General features: G+C 46.5%; 1 protein-coding gene across 4 annotated transcripts in view; it reads right to left on the minus strand.

Annotated features, from left to right (window-relative positions):
* ARL13B (ARF like GTPase 13B) overlaps positions 1-21,667 on the minus strand; it is a 669,439-nt gene that overhangs the window by 553,253 nt on the left and 94,519 nt on the right. For 2 of the 4 annotated variants that reach the window (XM_078657719.1, XM_078657716.1), the window contains exon 2: positions 11,801-11,893. The exons of 1 other annotated variant lie outside the window; for it this stretch is intronic. The gene's annotated coding sequence lies outside the window, so the exon portion shown is untranslated. Of the gene's footprint in view, positions 1-11,793; positions 11,894-21,667 lie in introns of all 4 variants that reach the window. One more of the 4 variants, XM_078657717.1, reaches the window with a different exon arrangement.

Consider the following 21,667-nt stretch of genomic DNA (forward strand, 5'->3'; position numbering starts at 1 on the left):
AGGTTCAGTAAAGCCCTCATTAACCCCTTGGGCGCGGGCGCGATTCTGCGCCTGTGCGGCGTTTTTCAAAGTGGGCGGGTTTATGACGGCCCCCAGCCGTCATCAGCACACAAGCCCCGTGATGCAGGACGGCTGGGGGCCGTCATCAGCATCGAAGGGGTTAATTCATTTTCTACTGCCTTAATGTTCTTAGCCATATCATGGCCCCAAAGCTCTGCACCATAAAGAGACAATCCCTTGGCCCAGGCATGATACTTCTCAACCGCTGGGAAAGTGACCTAGTCTTTGACTTTTGTCATCATGAGGATCACCCTGGATTCTTGCTAAAGCTGAAGTGCACTCTTCGCTAACTGCAAATGCCAGGCCAGCGTATTAGTGAGTCTAATTCCCCAAAGTAATCAAAATCTTTAACTTGTTTGAGCAGTTCATTATACGCCTGGATACTGCACCTCCTCAATGTATAGGGGCTGAAGGACATACATTTAGTCTTTTTGATATTCCATTCCAGACCACTTTTGGTACAGAATTACATAAAGCAGTCCCCTATAGCCTGCAAGCCAGCCGTTTTGTTTTTTTAGACATGAGCAGTGAGTGTATCTTTCGGCGTCAATAATGTCGAGACTGGGAGGAGCCTAGCTCGAGAGCGTAATGGCCGCCTTTTAGCTCGGCTCCGTCGGCCCTCCGGCCAACCTCGAATATCCTGCAATATATCCTGTGCTACGACGATACTTCACTACAGATTTTGGAATTTAACGACCCACTCTTACTCCCCGTCTGGTCCGGAGGTTCCTGCGTGCTGTGGATCCGCGGTTGTGCCCTCGGTGGGATTGGGGCCTCCGGGCGCTCGAGACCGGGACCTCGCCTGTGGGACCCGACCGGCGGTGCTGAGATTGCCGGCCCCGGCCGCGAGAGTGAGCCACTGGTGGAGCCGTTGTGTGTATGCCCCGGCGATCCTGAACCGGCCCCGATTTGTGGACCGTGCGGCTGGAGGGGGACGAGATGTGTTGGGGGCTGACTGTGTGCAGGGGTCCCTTCGCCTTTGTTCTGTCCGGCAGCCCTGGACCCCGCGCCTAGCACCTGTTTGTGGGGCCCGCCACGGTTCGGAGGGGGCCCCCCCCCATCGAGCGCCTGCCCGTTCTGTGCCGGTGAGGCTGTTGTTGGGAACCTCCGGAGATCTGTAAAGTCCTACATTTGGGAACTGTTTGGGGGCCCACGGTGGAGTGCGGGGCTGCGAAACTCACAAGATGGCTGCCAACAACGTGGGGGGTGATCCGCTCTGCACCGACGAACCTTGCTGGCCGGATTGCGCGGAGGCCTGGGCGTGTGCTCGTGCGCCCACGCTCGGAGATGTCCTGGACGCCTTGATGTCCTTGTACGCTGTCCTGGCCCCCGGTGCTTCTACCGACCCCATGCGGCCCGCCGCCATTTTGGGTCGCCGCTCTTTCCTGCACCCCTGTCGTCCTGATGCCTCCATTGCTTCGCCCCCTTCGGCTGCGCCAGGAGTTGCTGCCGCTGTTCTTCGGCCGCTTGATGGGCCGGTGGCTTTTGAACCTCCGCTTTTTCACCGCCCGGACTTCGAGGACTTGCACACGACGTGGAGATCTGCTCCTTCCCGGACAACTGGGAACTATGGTGGACCGCTGTTTGCTCCCGCTTCGATGGCTTCGAGCTTTTGTCCTGGAGGGGTACCTTTGCATTGTCGAACTGCGAAACTGGACTCCGGCTTGCTTTTGCTTGCCCTGTCGCTGCTGCTACAATTGACTGGCTTCATTGATTTTTTGTGTTCCATTAGTATGGTGGCTCTCCCTAATCTACATCACTGCCGTAACCCTGGTCAACATTACGATTTGAGCGACTTTTGAAAAAAGGCCTGGGTTTTGTGGCAACTCAGAAAGGGGATCCTTTTGTAGCCCAAATCGAATTGGCAAAGCTCTTCAGGAAAATAAGACTACACTATTTCTTTTCTAGACCAGGAAACACTGTTATTGCCATCGATGAAACAGAAAAAAACACTGGATTGAAGAAGCCTTCCACATTTAATCCACCTAGTGCTGTACTACCTCCCAAGGTTTTGACATTTGAAACAGCCGTGGAAAACGACATAACACGTCTTTATAAAACAGAAACCAGGCCATTCATGAACCTCGCACGAAATGAACAACTGGCCCTCCATTCATTATCATCCAATGACAGAATTATCATTAAGCAAGCCGACAAAGGCGGTGCCACAGTGATCCTGGATACTGAGATCTACAGAAACGAATGCCTTCGGCAGCTGAGTGATCGGAAATCATATTTGCCATTAAAAGAGGACCCTACAGAGAGAATACAAACCAAAATAAGAGTGTTGGTCGAGGAAGCAACCGCCGAGGGCTGGATTACATCCCAGGAAGGACAATACCTAATAACTGAACACCCTACGGTACCGTATTTCTATTGTCTGCCTAAAGTGCACAAACCTCAGAGGCCGCCACCCGGGAGGCCTATCATTTCCGGTATTGGTTCAGTTCTGGAACCTTTGTCGACTTTTGTCGATTATTTCCTGAACCCCATGGTCAAGGCTATGCCCACGTTCCTACAGGATACGAAAGATGTCCTGAGACTCCTTCCAACAGTACAATTTGATATCGAAAGGGATATCCTTGTATCATTCGACGTCGAGTCGCTTTATACGTCAATTCCGCAAACTGAAACCCTGGAGGTGGTAGGTGCTTTGCTGGAGCAGAGTAACCATCAGTCTATCACTCCAATACGTTTCATTATGCATTTAGCAGAAATTGCGATGAAAGAGAATTATTTTCGCTTTGAGGACACCACTTACCTGCAGGTGTCCGGGACCAGCATGGGCAGCGTTTTTGCGCCGAGCCTGGCGAATCTTTACGTCCATAACTTTGAACAGCAAGTAGTCCTTACACCCGCCAACCCCTATCTACCATCACTACACGTATGGAAACGTTATATTGACGATATCCTGGTGGTGTGGCGGGGAACGGAAGAAGATCTCGTGTCTTTCCACGGATGGCTGAATAGCAAGAACGCCTATCTTAAATTCACCATCGAGTATAGTCGGACATCTTTGGCTTTCCTTGATCTGAGGTTACATGCAACTCCAACTGGAATCGAATCTGAGCTCTATCGCAAGCCGATGGCCAGAAATGCACTTCTGCGATATGATAGTTGCCACCCACGGGCCCTGAGGGACAACTTGCCTTTTGGCCAGTTCCTCAGGGTCCAAAGGAACTGCTCTAGTAAGGAGGCTTTCAAGACCCACTCAAAAAATCTGGAATGCCAACTGATTGAGAAAAACTATCCAAAGAAGATTATTCGTCAGTCCAAGAAGAGGGCTTCCAATAACAACAGGGAGTCCCTTTTGGAGATACATCCTCCTAAAGAGAAGACCAACCGCATCGCCTTTGTCAACACATTCAATAGTCGATCGAACCAAGTACAAAGGATCATAAAGAAACACTGGTCTATCTTGAAAACCGGCGGCGATGATATAGCTTTACCAATCTTTGCCTTTAAAAGAGGACAAAACCTAAAGGATCAGCTAATTCATACACGCCCACGGCACAAGGAACCCAGACAAATTGGCACCCTGTGGGACCTTCCTCCTGTTGTCGGACACCACCCTTGTGGGTCGTGTACGGTCTGTCCCCAAACTTGTAAATCCACTGTGGTGGACATAGGGACCAACCGACCATGGACACAAAACAGATTTACAAACTGTAATAGCAGTAACTTAATCTACCAGATAACATGTCCGTGCTCACTACGATATGTTGGGATGACGACTAGGAAGATAAGGACACGGATACAAGAGCACAAAAGTACAGTGCGTTGCCGAAAGCAAGCTACTCGCCTGACTGCACACTTCTTGGAGAAAGGGCATGGCCCAGATGATTTGTGTTGGACAGTCCTGGAACAACCATATATTCCCGAGTCATGTACCGACATCAGTCGTTTCTTGTTCAAAATAGAACAAAAATGGGTCTACCGATTGAACAGTGATAAGGAGGGTCTGAACGAGCCCATACCTTGGATGTCCCTCTAATTACCTTACATCTTTGTTGAATATGACTAACAGTATGAACCCCTGTAAACCTCTTTAGGGTTTTAACAGCATCAGACAGGCGTGAGTTCATCGTTAACTTACATTATTGTTGAAAATGACTAATAGTTTAAATCCCTGTAAACCCCTTCAGGGAGTTAACAGCACTAGAGAGGCTTGAGTTTTTTCCAGATTCTTCCAAAATTACCCCCACTCTCGATAAAACTCGTTTTTAATTTTAATTTGTAATTATTGCTAATGACCCTAAAATGGCTTCTTTTACAAGTCGCCTTGGCAAAATATTGCATTGACACGATAAATATACTTTCGTGTCCCAGTAAAACACTGTCTGTAAATTAATCGACTATCTTAACAGTAAATTGTTGCGAAAGCGCAGTTGGAACTACATGTCCCAGCATGCTACGCATCACGTGACTGGTCTCTGATCACGTGATGCAGCTCGGCGAAATACGAGGATACAAACATCTTTCCTGCTTGATCGCCGGTGCCCCCCCAGACAGTACAGACGACTGCCCGGAGACACCGACGGATAGGTAAGCGTCTGCCTCGCACTCGCGCGCTAGCGCACACCCAGCTAGTCTGATAATAACACGCGCATGAAAATCAGCGTGAGTGCTTAACAGTAAACAAGCATCCTCTGCTGCCACTATACTTGAACTCCTCCATCTGAGTTTGTTTACATGCATATAAGCGGGATATTTCTGCGGTATAATTCCTTTTAGCCATTAATTCGACCGCCGGGGTGTAGTACTGGCGGGGCACCTACATAAAATCAGCGTAAATGTTGATGGAGTATTCAAAAAGCCATTTTAAACCTCCGTGTAAACCTATCTTTTAACTCTATGTTAATCCAATTCTAAAAGTAATTTAATAATTATTTTTAGAGCGGTGCTCCTCAAACCTGAGCTGCAGCCAGGTGGGGTGAAGCCTCTCAACCATCATTTATGGGTGAGTGCACTTTGGAACGTTTAGTCCGAGTAGCTGTGAATGTGTCTTCATCACACTGGGGGTTTTATTGATAAAAACCACGAGAATATGATTCATTCATGTTTTTTGTCTTTGTCTGTTTGTCTTTCTGTCTGGATCCAATACCGTGTGATACAACGCGATAACAGTACACGGTTGAGTACACACCTGGGACTTTCAGGTGATATTTTTTCATTATTTATTCAAAGCAGTAGTGTTTTCTATCAAGGTCCTGACGAATGCATTGGAAACTTGGTTCTATTGAATGCAGAAACATGTTGACCACCATCAAGTACGGTTATTATTTCAAACCCGCACTTACACTTGCTTTTTAACCTTAGGGATTGGGAGATACTAATAAATATTGTTTTTCTACCCGATTCACCTAATTTTACAATAATTTTTCACTTTTCACTACCATCACCATACACTGCTTTATTCAGGAGCCTCTTTAATTTTTGCACTATATATACCTCCCACTTGTCACATTTATCGGTTACGGTAACATTAGACCAGCCGTTTTTGTCTCCTGGGTAAGGAGAACCCAAATGATGAGAAAGAGGGCGGTACAGTGTGGCTTCTGATGGGAACTATTTTCTCCATATGCTCTTGAGCCTTGAATTGGCCTGCATCATTTAACATGCACAATGTCCTCACAGGTGTCTTTTTGTGTAGTATTGGAGTTGTGATCCATTCTGTTTGACTTATGTTTTTGACCCCCAGGTATTTTTTGTTGTGATAGCAACATTACGATTATTCTGTGCTGGGTGGTCCGCTCCATGTTATCCTTTATTGGGTTGGTTTTGTGATTAGGAAGGGCTGGGGGTAAGCTGCACAACACTGATAGATTGCTGGTTTATCTGTCCGTTGCACTGATGCTTGTACTCTCGACATTGTGAAACGTTAAAATTCCCCCCTCCCCCCCTCCCTGTGGGGTTTTTGCTGTATGTGAAGGTGTAGTACTGATTTGATAATTATCCATTTGCTGGTCCGGGGAGGGTCGTAGCCGAGTGTGTTTTTTCATATCCTCTGGCTCCTCCCTCACCTCTTATTTTTGTTTTATATTCCCTCTCCTTCTTTTTGTCTCCTTATTCTACTTTCTTTCTTTACTATATTTCGGGTTTCGGATTAGGGCGACAGGCACGCTGTTTGGAGGGTAGGCCGTAGCCTTCTGCAGGGGTGCGGGGTGGGACGGGTGGGCGGGGTCTTTCATATGTTTCTTTTTTGTTTCTATGGCCCTTTTCTGTCCCTTTATAGCGGTGCCGCTTCTGTCCTCGCTTCTCTGGCATGAGTGGGTTGGGGTCTGTTGCTATGCCACTTTTATCAGTTTCGATGCTCCGTCGCGACTGCCACACCCTTCTTCTCGCTAGCTCTCTACTTTCTTCTGTATTATTAGCCGCGGGATGCCTGGCCCGGGGTGGCGCCCATCTTGCACGATTGTGTTTCTCCTTTTATATTCCTTCTTCTTTGTTCCTTCTTCTTCCCCTTTCCCTGTTCTTGCCCTTATTGGTTTCCTCCCCTCTGTTTCCCCCCTATTTTTTCCCCCTTTCCCTCCCCCCTCCCCCTTCCCTCCCCCCCCCTTTTTTTTCCCCAGGCTCGTATGGCGAGTAGGTTTCGATCGTGCAGTTTATCCGCTCCCCTTGCCTTGGTTAGCGTGTTATCGGGTGGGGGGCATGAGATGCTGGTAGTACTTGTATGCTTATCTACTATATTTTGCGTTTGTTTTGTGCTACGATCGACTCGTGTCTTCACGTCCTCCTCCCCCCCCCTCCTCTTCCTATTTTGGCGAGGGTGTATTTTTGTTTATTGGTTTTTCCTGTATTTTTATGAGTCTGCCATGAGCCTTGTCCCCTTATTATAAAATGGACCTTATTGATCCTGATGTTGGGCCGTCAATGTCGCTTGTCCTATCCTGAGCACTGTTTTAAATGTGTTTGCCTGCCTGCCAGCTGGCCTTGTGTCGCTTGTTTTGACTTTGATCATTTTTTGACTTGTGGCCGGCCTGATTGGTTGTGGGCCCACGCTTGTCTATCCTATTGATGCAAATAAAGGTTTTCACAAAAAAAAATAATAATAATAATGTCGGGACTTTGAGTGGCCCGATTTTTGGTTCATCATTTCCAGGAAAATCCAGGAAGTTCAGTAAGTCATTTATATATAATGGGAAGAGACTGGGAGCCAGAACACAGCACTGGCTCACTCTCTTCTGGAATCAAAAAACTGTTTGTCAGTTCATCATTTCTACCACACCTTCCTGGAGCAAAATTTATTTCATGCAATCTTATCATAATTGAGAGAATTCCATCAGGTACTCCCATGTTACCCTGAACTGCCCATAGCTTGTTTCTGGGAATGGAGTCAAAGGCCGATTTCAGGTCCTCAAAGAACACATAAAAGTGGCCTTTCCACTAACAGTTTTCCAATCGATTGTGCACAAGCGGAAGATCTGGTTCACTGTGCTCATCTTCTGCCGGAAATCAGCTTGGAGATCGGATGGTATTTTGTTCTCATAGACCCACTAAGCAAGTTTTCCCCGAATTTTGTGACTGAAAAGTTTTTGCATCCAATCTATCAGACTGATAGGCATGTAAGTGGCAGGGTTCATCACGATTGCCCTTTTGAAATAAAGGCACTATCTCCGCATGTCTTCGGTAGGGGTCCACCACACAAAATAGACTGAGTAAGTTGATTTAGATATGGGCTCCAAATTAAGGGTTCTGCAGCAAATAAGTCAAAGGTATACCATCAAAGCCCATGGCTTTTCCAGGGGCAATGGCTGTCAGGGTCTCGAGGGAATCTTCAAGAGATATTTCAAGAGGGCATAATTCCTTTGAATTGAGTAGATCTAAGTGGGAAGCATCACCAGAGGTTGTATCAGCATCAGAAAAAAATGCCAAAGCTGGAGAAAAAAATCCACGAGTGACAGCGGATTTACTTACATGGGCAACTATATTCTAAAAAGACTTGTGTACTTGCACCCCCAGAAACCTCATAGAATATTCCTTAACACCTCAGATAGATGCTGGCGAGGCTGCGGTTTGTTGGGAGACTTCAGACACATCCGGAGGGACTGTCCCTCTATCAAGCCATTCTGGAAAGAAATCGTTTCACAGATAAAACTGATTTTAGGTTATACCATCACAGATACCATCAAGCATACCCTCTTGGGGCTTAGAGACCCGATACTGAAAAGACAAACAAATATTGACCGCGCCATCACGTGGCTGCATCTTGGTGCGGTCGAGATAGCGGTCGCAGCGGCCTGGAAAAAGGCGGAGGCCCAGTCTAGAACGCAGTGGCACGCTAGGCTTTGGCGAGCATTAGCGCTAGAGTGCCTGACAGATATTACAGAGGATACAAGAAAGGGATTTGAATATATCTGGTCTCTGCTGGTGCAATACCGGTCACAGGGTCTGCCCTTCACCTCTTCCACATCTAACCAAGTATAGAGCCCCTCAGGGCCATCTAGCGTGAGAGATACCTAACTCCCGCCCACCAGGCCATCCCACAAAGTTCGCCACTCTGGAACACACCCACCATGATACACCAGTTAACCTCCTTTTTTTTCTCTAGTTTTTCAACATATAATTTTTTTTGCTTTCTTCTTTCTGGTCTTCACACTAGGCCTCCGGTGGGGCTCTTAATTGGGAAAGAACACATCTGTATACTTGCTCAGAGTCCCTAAAACAGGGTTGTTGAACAATGGGAAGGCTACGCGGTGTGGAAAGTTTACTATGGGACATAGAACTACAGGTACTAATTGGGCTGAGTCTTCGTTAACAAGCTGTGTTTGCCTGGAAGCAATCTGTAACACTTGGCCTGTAAAACATGCTAGATGTATCGGTCATGTTTTTGATTCTTGTGTTGCGATAAAAACGCAATAAAAAGATTTTGAAATAAAAGTACTTGCTTGTTTTGCTCATCATTACAATGGCACAAATGCCTCCCACACTGCCTCCACCCCACTCTCCCTCACGTACACACCCTCATGGAACACTACAGTCTTCCCCCCTATTCACCTACTCCTTCTACGGCATATAGTTCTGTACTTGGTGTCTTCTGGGGAGTCCAAAGATGAGTCACTATCGGAGAGTGTAGGTGCTTCATCTCCCATCACATGGGATTATCGCCATTTGTCCCAAACTTTCTCCGTTTTTCAGGGACAGCTTATCCCTTTTTATACCACTCTCTCTGCCTCCATGCAAATGTTATCTTTGCAATCATAAATCCAAGTGTACAAAAAACACTGTGTAGCTCTGGGGAGATCAGTCTGCACCAGAATACCCAGAATCACCAGGTGACTGGTACACCTACAATAGCCCCTAACTCACTTAACATACCTACTCAGTATTGGTTCCCCTGGGGGCATTCTCAGATAGTATGATGAAAAGTATGGTCTGTCACTTGTCACCTCAGACATGCTGCCTTCCCCTTTCTAAACAATTTATTTTATAATATATGCAATGTAGTATTTTTAGTTTAATGAGGTGCAGTCTCGCCCTGATTGTGACCTTTCGGGGTGCTTAATGCCACTTAGCAGTCCAAATCTTCTAGGGGTCCCAGATCTTACTCCCATGCACTCTGTATTCTCTGCAAATGGTCAGGTTTATTGTTCAGGAGAATGTTGTAAGCGTAGGACACTGGCTTTTGTCCTTATTCCCCCCTCCAGCACGGAGCCGACTATGGGGCTACTGTCTGGCACTGCCACCCAATCTCACCCTCCTGTGGCCATGGCATGCTGGACTTGTAAATATATACATTATTGAGTATGGGGCAGTTTGTATTCGGTCTATAAGGTTTCAGTTCTCCCCCTTCTAGAATGTCCCTCAGGGTATCAATGCCAAAAAGGTCTCAGTTTTTAAAACCCATTAGCTTCTTCACTGTATGCTGTGGGGTACACCCTGTCCATAGTAGGGCTGCTTTCATTACCTTTCCCGTCCATCTCACACCAGTCGTAACACCATCCCATGCTCCCATGGGTAATAGTAGTCGTTTCCTATGCTTTTTAATCATACAAATACTGAGTGGACCTAGGTATTTCTATATGTTGCTTCTCTACTCTAGTTGCCAGTTTGTACAGTGCCATGAAGCTCCACTCATTGATAAACTGCAGCTGCACAGCTCAGTAGCATGCTCTGACATACAGAAGGGCAATGTCTCCATAGTAGACTGATCTAGTTAGGGTCTGCAGCGCAATCCTAGGGGTCATACATCCCAGAAAGAGTCCAGAGTATTTTGTTCCTTCTCATGAAGGACAATCCCAGTATCAGGAAGGGGGTATTCTTTAAAACATAAAAACCTTAGTGTAAACATTTTAAAGAGTAGCTCCCTTCTCAATAATAGGCGCTGGAGCTTTCGCCATCTATTCTGAATTCTTTAATAATTTCCTCTAGGATTTGCACCATGAACAAGGTCTTCATCTATAGACACCACTATACCCGGGTATCTAAAGAGATCTGTGGCTATTTTAAATATCTTTAGCCACATGTCTCCTACCCCAGGCCAGTTGCACAATTCATAAAGAATGGTTTTATCCCAATTGATCCCTCGTATGTTGGCTTTTAACCGAACTCAGCATGCCAGAGGCTCAAGGCACAGGTCAAACAGTAGGTGAAAGAGCAGGCATTCCTTCTTAGTGTCCTTTCCTAACTTACATCTATCCAAAACTATCCCATTTACTTTTGCTGCTGCTGTTGTGGCTTGGTAAGGCAGCATCACCAAACCACAGAAGCTCAGGCCAAACTTTTGCAATGTCAGGTAGAGATATAAACAGTTAATCTTGTTAAATCCATTTTCTGCTTCTAAAGCAAATATAGCCTTGGGATCTCAATCCTTCTTAGTCTTATCAAACCAAACTTGTAGTCTCCGGCGGTTGAGTCTCATCACCCCCACAATTGCCCCCGGCATAAACCAGGTCAGATTTTTTGGGGATTGTTCATTCTCATCACCAGTTCTTTCGCCAAAATTTTACATTCAATATTTAGAAGTGAAATGGGCCTATATGAGGCACAGTGGTTCCTGGGTTTATCTTTTTTGGTATCGCGACTCTCATAGCATGTCTAAGGTCTAGCAGAGGTTCCCTTGTTTCCTAGCCCCCTGGAACTGTGACAAAATACAAGGAGTCAACAACAGGACCAGTCTTTTGTACATTTCCCCCAGAAAGCTATAAGACCCTGGTGTCTACTCTGACGACATTTGCATCAGGTAGTCACATATTTGCTTCAGGGAAAGGTCGGTTTCTAGTTCCTCTCACTCCAGGGCACTCAGGACTTGAAGCTGCTGTTCATCGAAGACCTCTTTCTCTTGGTCGGTGCAGCTCATCCTGGGAGTGTAAAGCTCCAGGTAATATTGACAAAGGCCTGTGACATTTGTTAGTCAGTCCTAACCACTTCCTCATTGTCCTTTTGGGTAACACTGCCATTTCGCCTCCACCTGGAGATTCTCCCGCCCCTGTCTTTCCTCCACCTACCATGTTCTGCCATGCATTTGCAACTCCCAGCCTTCGACTGTAACTGGAAACTTCTCCCCTACCCACACCCCATTTTTCCTCTATACAGGCTCCAAAATGCCTGCACCCCAACTTAGGAAAGGTTGGTCGGCCACCCAACTCTACTGGATAATTCTCAATAGTCCATTTCATTCAGTGTCACATTTCCCCTTTCTACCATCCGCCCCGCCATCACTCATCTACCAAGTTTCCAATTCAGTGGTTCTTGGCAATGTGAAAGTCTACTTCTCCTAATCATATCACTCACATTTCCCTGAATTCAATAGCTCTGCCATCTCCTCATGTAGTCATCTGCCATCTCTTTGCATCTCTCCTTTCCCATGCTCCACTGGTAGCCCAAGAGGATCCTGTTGGGGACCACCAGACATCTTGTTATGATAGTGAAAGTTCAGTGTTTCACTGACCTATTGCCAAGGCTCCTCTCGAGTGTCAAATAAAGTTTTGTTGTTGAAGATGACTGAGTCAGTCAGGGAATAATAGCATTTAATGGATGTCCATGGCCCTCATTTTTAGCTTAAAGTCCTCGAAAAAGCATCTCTTTTGCAGGACTGCTATATAAACTGGGAAGAACATGGCTATAGAGCATATGTAGGTAGTTTCCTGGTGTTCCCTTGCTAATCTAAGGACATTGTCTCAGTCCCTTTGATTGAGGAATCTGGCGATAACGGGTAAGGCCGAGACTTCTGGATGAGGGCCCTATGCACACATTCAATAAGAAAATATACAGACAGTTGGTCTTTGCCAGTGAGCAAGCCTAGCTCTTCATACAGGAAACGCTCTGGATGTACTTTCTTAGGCCCATCTGGAATGCCTACAATTTGCAAATTTGTGTTACAAACTGCCTCTCCTAATATTTTTTCAGCTGTGTTTAAGCATCCGCGCAATCTTTGCATATTTGTTGAGGTGTCTTCTATATCTGAAAATCTTTGCTTCACTTCGCTAACCCTATCAACTGGATACCTCAGATCTGATCTCATAAGGGAGAAATTCCGGCCCACTTCACCTTTTTTATCTGAAGTGCAGCACAAGTATTTTTTATTGTCTGAAGAATCTTAGCAGTATCTGTGGGTTCACTTGGGGAAGTGATCATCTAGATTTTTCCCTTGAACCATATTTTCCCCACTTCTAGTTTTCAGTTCTGAATCTGGCATTTTTGCCCAGCTTGTTTTGGGTGTGTGCGCACTTCATCTTTTCCCATCTTTGCGTCATTTCCTCCTCACCAAGTAAACTTTCAGGATCATGTCTCAACAAGGAGCCAGCCCTCCTGAAGGGCCTCCAAAGTCAAACACACTCTGTTTTCCTACCAGAGACCTGTGTGTCAAGCCTTTCTCCTAATAGTAGTCAGGCCTGGGACTCTGATCACCAACCAAGGTACTTACCAGCTCAACACAGACCGGTCTCTGGCATTTGTATAGGACTCTGTTTTTCATTCTGGCACCTACAGATACGGCAAGGTAGCCATCTCGAGGACAGACTGCCTCCTAGATCTTCACGGACCATTCAGTCACCCTACATTCTGCCGTATCAATTACCAACACACTTTACATATATTTCTGAATATAGGTCACAATCAAGCAAACCAACCCCACATATGACTTTACCATTCAAGCACCACAAATACAACACATAACCATCAACACAATGACATCTACCATCACCATGCAAACCACAAGCACACATTGCATAAACAAATTATAATGTATGTGTGCATGTGTATTTATATAAATCACACAGAAAAATATTCCCTACCACTTGTAAACACTACCCATCCATGAACCTCAAAAACTCCTCAGCATCTCTTAACACTACTTTTCCAAGAACACTAAAAAAAATAACTTCTACCCCTTAACACTACCCATAACTGCATCCTAATAACTACTTACTACTCCAACATGCTACCCACCCCAGAATCCTAAACACCCCTTACTACTCCTCAGCACCACCTTTCACTGAAACCTAAAAACATTACTATGCCTTGGCACTATCCATGCCTGACCCAAACAATGCCTTGGCACTATCCATGCCTGACCCAAACAAATCCCTCACTACTCCTTAGCAGTTCCCTTTCCTATAGCCTAAATACACATTACTTCTCTTTAGCACTACCCATCTATCAGTCACTGACTGGATATGCCACCTCACCCCGGTCTCCGCCAAAACTGGTCTGATAGGCATTCGTTTAGTGGAAATGCCTTCATTCCTTTCTTTGACTAGGCACACCCGTGGTGGCACAAGTCTCTCTCAGCCTGGCCTGTTTGCCCATCCACCAAGGCTTGAAACAACTGTTCAACCAATCCTGTGTGGGCTTGGGGTTGTCACAAAAATGTGCTTGAAAAACAAAATTCATTTTGAAACTGGATAAGTATAACAATACCTAATAGAGCTGTATAAGCAAAGTTTCTGTCTGACTGCCATAGAAGACACGTATTCCTGTTGAACTAGTCCTCTGTCGTCTGGAAAAAGCAGAAGAGTCAAAGAACACTTCCCCCGCTATGTGAAAACTGTGTCCTCTGTTGCAGTTCCTGGAGTTAATCAGTCTTACAATCAAAGGACTAGACAGAGCTTCGGAAAGGTTTAGGCAGCTGTGTATGGTGCATTGTCATGAAAACAAAACATGAGATCCTGAGGGTCCATCCATGCCATTAGCCAGATAGAGAAGAAATATCCCCATCTGGTAGAACACTTATGCTAATATTGTCACAAGACCCAATTGTCTCATAAAAACTGGAATAAGGAAGAGTGGTACAAACATGAGGATTTTTTACTAACAGTAGCCAAGAATGAATGGCTATTGGTAGCCAAGAATGAATTGTTAGTAGGATCACAACCTAGAGTTTGCACATCCCTAAATTCCTAATATATTTACTGTCAATGAAAAGCGAAACAAGCATTGGCAAAGGTAATCGGTCTCACCTTCAAAAACAATTGGAAAAGCCAAAAAGGTTACACTCACACTGCGCAGCATCCTCAATGCAGTGTGGCATGGATAAAGTAAAACAGACAAAAACATTTATGTGACTGCCCGCGTCACTTTGTAGGCGCGCAGCTACAAAATGATGCAGCCACCTTTTTTTTTTTTAAGTTACAGAAACAAAGTACTAAGGAATTTTTTTATGTGTATTTTTAAGTGGCCAGTGGCACGGAAGCAACAGTAGTGTTGGAAGCAAAACTGGGAGGTAGCACAGAAGCAAAACAGAGTGGGGGTGACATGGAAGAAACAAGGGAAAGGCATGAGATGTGGAAGCAACACAGGAGGGCTGCGGGACACAGAAGCAACATGGGGGTAAGGGAGGAAAATGCAATACTGAGAACACACACAGTGAAGGGTGGGAGAACGCTTCACGAACAGGCAGCTTGGGGAGGGGCGAGAGAAATACATGAGGAAGATGGTTTGAACACACATACACTCCGAGTGCTTGCACAAAAAGAAAAAAGTAGTTCCCCAACATCGAGCACAGACACCAGGCAAACATGTTGAGGGTAAAAAGGAAGTGATCCATGGTACGGATAAACACAGGTTTGAGAAGCCAGGACATGAATAAGAAGCAGGCACATGAAAGTGACCAGGAAAGCCAGCAAATGATAGAAATAGGGGGTGCTCCAAGCACCTCTAGGTTCATGGTAAGCCACAATATGCCTCGCAACAGACTGCGCCTGCAACGTCTAGTAGCCTCGACCTAAAAAGGGGTGCAGACACATTAAAAGCCATGCAAGTCAGAATACAGGAAACTAGTTGTTCTTCTAAGCCATAATAGGATGAGAAGAAAATCCACAATATTCTGTCTCAACACTCATTATCGCCCATCTTCTCATCCACCTGCATCGAGAAAGCAGGTGTGCACTGACCAAGTAAAGACTTCCAAGAAGATGTCTCAAGTACAAATACTGCCACCCTAGATGTGGCCAATTCTTCCAATTTAACAGACCTCATCACCCTACAAAAGGCTCAACTATAGAGAACTACTGATTATCTCCACGTCCCTCCATACTTGCTTCCAGTCATTACTTTTAAAGTGAATCTACCTCCCCAGAGGAAAATGGAACAAGAAATAAGCTAAATCCAACCGACCAAGGTTGCTTAATAGATAGCTTCCCCCAAGTAACTTCCGGTTTCTTTCTCCTGCCTCATGACGGAGATGCAGGAAGGCAACCTTAGTCAGGCCTGTGTTACGAAAGGAGAGGTGGCCGCTTTTTCCTTTCAGGGTTACATCCTCTTCCTCTTTATGCACAGGCACAACTATGGCATTTATTTATTTATTCATTTTTTTTAAACCTTTATTGTGCAGAAATTGCTCACAAATACGGGCCTACAACCCATCGGGCCGGCCACCACAATTATAGAAGCACATTGGTCAGGACAGAAGCTCCAGCAGGGTACCACAGTAATCCAAACGGGAATCAAAGGCGAAAAGACACAGAGCAACCATCACGAGCAGGATGAGAGAAGGTTGATTTTATAATAGAAGAAGGGGTATAACAGAATAATGGCAATCATTAAGGTCCAGAGGGCCGTGGCGGGCCGCGAGCAAGCAGTAATACAGAACACAGGAAAATTCAAAAAGAACAGTTACATTTTAGCAAAGGCAGAACGTGAGTCCCACATTAATAAGCAATTGCAACCGCTGCCCAGCGCCCACCCACCACTACGAGAACACACAGTGATACACAGAACGGAAAATAGGCTTGCAAAACAAAGAGCCCTCCGCTACAACAACCCAGGGGAGGGAAGAAAAGAAAAAGGGGGGGGGGGGAGGGAAAGGACATCGGGAAGAAAAAAAGGGGGGAAGAAAGAACGCGGCATCACAGCATGCGCCCCATGGCTAACAAAGCACTCAAAAATAGACCGGCACAGGGAACCCGTGGTAACAGGAGTAATAGATGCATAGTAAACCGCGACGGCGGGGAGACCAGAAGGGCCATGCTAGCAAAAAACACCCCAGGGGGCCCACATGCAGACACCGCGTCCCGAAAAAAGGGGATACATAAGAGCCATAGAACCAAAAAAAGTAAAAAAAAAAGGGGGGGGGAAACAAAATGACAGAGACCCCCCCCCCCCCCACCCCGCACACCCCACCCTGCACCCCTGCAGAAGGCTATGGCCTACCCCCCCCGCAGCGTGCCTGTCGCCCTAACCAGAAACCCGAAATATAGAAGAGTTAAAAGTAAAGAAAGAACCACCAAGACAAAAAGAAGAAGGGGAAATAGGGAAACAACGACGGGAGAGGAGCCACATAATCAAAACCATCAGCTCCCACCCCCCCCGTCCGAACATACTCAGTGCCCACGGGAAGATAATAATTACAAGGATAAGTCCAGGAACATGAAGGAGAATCGAACATAGTCATACAGTCACAAGCGGATCATCCGACCATACCGCAAAATAATAGTCCACCGAGGCAAGTTCATCTCAACCCTGTCCTCGTCTATCCAAAGCCGTAGGCATACAACGCACCAGGAACCAGATCATGAGGAACCAGAGGCGAATAGCAGGGAGTCCAATCGTCGATCCACACAAGTCATATCGATTTCGACCCAGATGAACAGGAAAAGACGGCAACCACCGCAGGTATTGCAGGCACAGTTCCGCCGACATTAGGAGGAAAGCCGTCTCAGCGGAGCAATCACAGGATCTTCGTGCGGCCATTCGAGGCAAAAAAGGAATGGGAGACCCAACGAGACCGGTCCGGACGGGACCCGGCCGGCGGACCCCCAGCACAGGGGAAATCACATGACGATTGAGAGCAGCGGGTATCCGTACACCCAAACAAGCGGCAGCCGCCGGGTCCACGACCTCCAGGAAAGTCCCAGCAGCACACAGCAGCGATGAAGCCACACACACCGGGGGGGGGCCCAGCAGGCCCGGCAAAATGATCATCATCCAGTCCAGCGGTAGGTGCGGTCATAGAAGCACTCCAGGAGCGCAAGGCGGCGAGAATGTCGCCAAGCGTAGGCTCACCTTTACGGTATTCAGCAAACGTGCCATGCGGCGGACCAGCGTCGCCAGTCTCGGCCCGGCTGAGAGACAGGGAGCCGGCCACCATCTTGGAAGCCCGGCAGGGCCGCGGCAATCTCCAACCCCCGTCCGGCCCCAGGCGGGGTCACACAGGATACAGCCGACCACAAACAGAGGCACCCCCAGGGCAGGAAGGCGGGCCACCAGGATAAGGAGGGTCGCCGGCTCCCCCACGCCACCGGCTCCGTTCTCCGAGTCCGGGCGGAGGGACTCAAGATGGCCGGACAGGAGAACAAAGGGGAGACGAGCCACATACACGGTCAACCCCCGTCCATGGAAGGCAGCGCCTCAACACTAGGCCGCAGGATCGCCGGTCAGGCCCGGAGAGCCGTCACCGGTCTAATTGCACATCGGCCTCTCCGACCGAGCCCACACCGCCACCAAGGGTCGGCTACAGCGCTCCGCCCCGCCCGGGCGCCGCCGAGGAGTTTCAGGCCCGCCCGCTCCGGAGGCCCCGAAGCGAACAAGGGCGCAGCTCAGGATCCGCGGCACCTAGGAACAGGCGGATCAGACGGTAAGTGCCAGCGAAATGTCGTAGTTCCATAGTCTACCAAAGAATACTTCCCGGGGCAGGATAAGACACAGGATAGACGTTCCAGGCAGGAAAGCGAACGGAGCCGAGCTAAAACGCGGCCATCACGGACGCGAGCTTGGCTCCTCCCCCAACTATGGCATTTTCTTATATGGAACATCTGGGTCTTGCAATACATGGTAAAGCAGGTGTGTAGTGTAGTTCCTATATTCCCAATAGGCTCTGCGCATTGGAATAACAAACAATAGTTTAGACGTAGGACTGGGGTCATCTAGGTCTCTACTGAATATGTTAGACTTAATTATGAATGCCAGCTAGCTCAGAGGTCACTAGAAACTTTCTCGAATGAACAGGAAGGAGTTAACTTTCCTGATTAGACAAGAAGGGATTAGTTTCTGACAACCGCATAAACATGACAACTTTGCTCCCTCTAGAACAAGGAGTATATCTCCAGAGTCGTGTGAAAACAATAGACAGCTATTTCACTCAGTCAATCGTGCATGCTTAGTTTCACCAGAGTGCAGAGAAATAGAGAGACGGGCGTTTTCAATAAAAGGTGTTTATTGAGCAGTCCTTTTTCTCGTGCAAGAGAAGTGAATTGCCACAATTGCAATACTGGTTATAAAGTAAAGTGCGTACAGTAAGAGTAGTATTATGAAATAATACTGTAAAAGCATTGATATGGTTTCTGAGCCATATGATACTTAAAATGGATAAAATATATACATACATAAAAACATTGACTAAACGTACTCAACTGGTGCTTCTAAGATACGCCTACCCCGGTGTACCTAACCTAAGCCTAGTACGTGGGAAGGAGTATATGAGCTGCAGTTTAAGTTAAGTTAGTTTTTGCCAAGAATCTGAATCAAGAATTCTCTAAGGATCTAATCAGCTCCGTACCTTGGTTATAGAATGAAGGAGGTCTTGTATCTCTTTCTCAGGACTTGATTACCCAGCAATCCGCAAAGGTGACTGGAAACACTGGAGCTGGATTTCTCGGCAGGAGAAAAGACAGCGTCTCTCTCAGTGCGTCAAGGGGAGGGTCGGCTTCCTTCGGCACTCGCATCAGCTGGGCTTCGGGCAAGTAGATAGCCGGTCTGCTCCAAACCACCGTGTCTTTGCTTAAGGCACCGTTGGTATATTTATACCTGGAAGGTGCAGAGTTTGACGCAAGGTTGGACATAAGACGTCACTTAGAACTTAGTTCTTTCTGGACTCCAGGAGTTCTTGCACAAATCAAAACAAAAGCAGGGGGATTTCCCAGGCTGCTGGAGGCTTGGTTTGTATAAGAACGCGTTGTCCTTTCTAGGAGCCTATGGGAGTAGCCTTGCCGTATTTGGACTGCACTGGCTATGACTACATATGGGTATGATTCTTATGCCTTTATAAGGATATGTTTTGTTATAACCACATAAGGGCATGAATCGGGAATATTTAAATAGGGTCCTAGATACGTTTACAACAGGTGTAGCATGCATGGATGGACTTCGGATTTGTTCAGTGTGTACTTTATCCTTATTTAGATGGCACATTACATTACAGCGAGTATTGCCGGGTTATTCTAGATGCTGATGTTTGGTGGCAAATTGGTTGTCAAAGATGGGGAAGCATTCCCCCAAGAGAAAGTTTATGGATTCCTCCTCCTCTTCTGCTAAAACATCTTTCCTTCACACCAAGAGATTAAGGAGTGAGAAGGAGGGCCCAGCCCTGGAAACATCATTTAGGAAGATTCCAATGACAACACTACAAAATCCCTCTCCCTCATTTTTTGCTGTGTCCAGTTGTAAGGAGGCTTGATGAAACCAGTCTCTTCTGATCAGAAAGGGAAATATATTGACATGGATCTGTAGCCAGAAATTTTGAGAAGAAATCAAATTAATTTGGGATTTCCTGTGGAACAAATTCCCAGCATTTGCTAATCCCATAATAAGGCAGTTTCAGAAGGTTCCTGCTTTAGATCTTTCCTGACATGAACATGTTTCTAAGGCTGTCTTCAAAGAATGGCAGGGTCCAGAAAACATTTTGCATTCCAAGAATCATGTCCCTACTTTATGCTCTTGATCAAACCATACCCAAATTAGTGGCTGTGGATTCCCTGGTAGCCAGCTTGGAGGTACACACTTCTGTGGCTGAGGAAAGTATTCTAAAAGACCGGAAGGATAAAAAGATTGAAGCTCCACTCAAAAAACGCTACTCTGGATCACATTTTTCTATTCAGGATGTAATGTGGGACAACTACACATTGCAGTTTCTGATTTTTTTTTTTTACTTTGGAGCTTTATAAGGCTATTTGGATGAGTGAAATACTCTTCTAGAGAAAATTGAAAAGCAGATAAAATGCATTTCTGAAATTTCATTTGATGTTATAGAAGCTGCCACCCTAGCAGAGGGACCCATAATAGGAGTAAAAAAGACTGAGCATGGTCCCACTGCCGCTTTTTCAATGGTTTCTCTGCCCGCCCACTAAGCAGTCTTTTCACTCTATTTAGATGCTGGCCATTCGACGGACAAAAGATCGAAGTGTCACTGATTCCGCCATGTATGTTCACCCGCAACGACTGTGCAATAGGCAAACACACCTGGCGGACTGACAGTCTGCTGGGCCGATCACAAAGTGCCTTCCTGCCGACGTGACTGTGGCAGTCTAACGTCCACACCTTCGTAGGCGGATTGGAAGGGATTTAAGGCAGAACCCCATATTTTCTCACTTTCATACTTCTTTTTCCGCCATGAGTCCGATCTTCCTAGTGCTGCAGCTGCTGCTTGATGACAAACAAAATCAACACAGCCGTGGACGGAATCAACAGTAAGCTCCACTTTTACTGGTTATCTTTTGACTGGTCTGTTAACATTTAATTGAACTCATGCATTTTTAAGTCTCTTACAAGCAACAGCATACCAATGGGCAATGCATATGTCTGTAATGTGGACGTACAAGAAATGTAATGAAACACCTGTATGATCACATTGTATGTATAAATTTGGTGCAAGCTGACTTCACAAAAAAGCACTCTTGCACAAAAAAGGATATCAAATCAAAATGTCCCCATGTAGGTATGTTTAAATACATTAAAAAAAATGTCACATCAAAAACATACAAAAGGGGTGGTGATGGACGGAGCATCTGAACCAATCAAACACTCACACCCAGTCAAAAGATCTGGGTTTGATCCATCACCGTTCTGTAGCCCACTCTGCCACCCCAGTTCAGACATGGCTATTTGCAAATCAGTCTGACCCTGTGTCTCATGGGAACAGTCCAGCCCGAACTGCCAAGCCATGCCTTCCCAGAACCGGAAACAAGCTCCCGAGGACCGGTTTCTGGCATTCCAGCCGTCTTCAGCCCGGCTTGCTTGAATCCAGTGGCAAAGTGAGCAAGGGACTCACGTCTGAGCATACCCTGCCACACTTATGGCGGCCAAAGCAGTACAAAAGGGGGTGGTGATGGACGGAGCATCTGAACCAATCAAACACTCACACCCAGTCAAAAGATCTGGGTTTGATCCATCACCGTTCTGGCCATGTCTGAACTGGGGTGGCGGAGTGAGCTAAAGAACGGTGATGGATTAGACC

This window comes from Lissotriton helveticus, chromosome 8 (genome assembly GCF_964261635.1).
Source record: "Lissotriton helveticus chromosome 8, aLisHel1.1, whole genome shotgun sequence".
Lineage (NCBI taxonomy): Eukaryota > Metazoa > Chordata > Amphibia > Caudata > Salamandridae > Lissotriton > Lissotriton helveticus.